Below are 1,155 nucleotides of genomic sequence, written 5' to 3'. Positions count from 1 at the left end.
ATAGAAGTAGGGCAAGCAGGAAGGAGGAGCAAATGGGCAAGAGAAAAGGACTAGAAGAAATGGGTGTGTTTGATTCCTTGATAATGTTTTTGGTTTTAGAGGCATCAACATATGTGAAAAGTCATAAAAACTTATCAGCAGGTTCTTCAATAATGAACGTGTTGTTTAATATTTCTTCCTTAAAACCTGAAGGTGACACCATGTGAGGACTGACTAAATTTTAAGAAAGCAGTTGGAGGTCAAGGAGATGGGTCAGAGAGCAGAGCATATGTCTCAAAGTTTTGAGGCCCTGGGTTCCATCTCTATTAAAGAAAAAATGCAGCTTATTGTAGTTGATGATTTTCAAGCTCTGGAGATGTGGCTCAGTGACCAAGTGCATGACTTGCATACATGAAACTTTGCATGCATGATACTTGGGAGATGAGGACACACAACTGAACTGTTCACACAACTGAAATTGTTCACACAACTGAAGGTCCTGCGGACAATTTCTGTTGGTGCCACTCACTATTGTTTCTCTAGAAGCTCACGTAGTGGCTGGTAGGCGGTGGTGCTTGAGAAATAGAGTCCAAAAATCTAGAGTTCAGTTGGTGAAAAAAATATATTTTAAGAATATTAATTTTAAGTCAATTCTAAGAATAATTTAAGAACAATTTTGCATTGATAAATCCTCCAGGCCTTTCTCTGGACACTACTGGCCAGTGTAGATTGTGCAGTAGAATCTTTTTGGACCTGCAGGCTCTTTGCTTTTTGTTACCAAAATTTAAAACACAATCATTCAGGGCCAGAGAGATAGACAGTAGGTAGGGAACTTATGTTGCATGTGACCAATCCATATTCAATAGCCAGCACCCTATAAAGTCTCTTAAGCATTTCCAGGAATAATCCCTGAAAACCACCATATGTGGTTCCAAAACCAAAAGATAAAACAATAGAAGTCAACAAAAAAAATATCCCCGAAGCTCACACAGTTGCCATGTTTGTATCAGACCAGCTGCACAGACAGAGATATAAACTAAGTCGTGAAAATTAAGTCATGAAAAATTATGGATATACCAGTCATGTAACAGAAAGCTGGTAATCTTGGGAGGAAAGACTAGGTCAAGCTCACACCATGACAAAACCAAGCCTGCTGTATCCATCACCTATAATCAC

Source organism: Suncus etruscus, chromosome 20 (genome assembly GCF_024139225.1).
Source record: "Suncus etruscus isolate mSunEtr1 chromosome 20, mSunEtr1.pri.cur, whole genome shotgun sequence".
In the NCBI taxonomy this organism is placed as follows: domain Eukaryota; kingdom Metazoa; phylum Chordata; class Mammalia; order Eulipotyphla; family Soricidae; genus Suncus; species Suncus etruscus.
Note: the sequence above shows the minus strand (reverse complement) of the source record.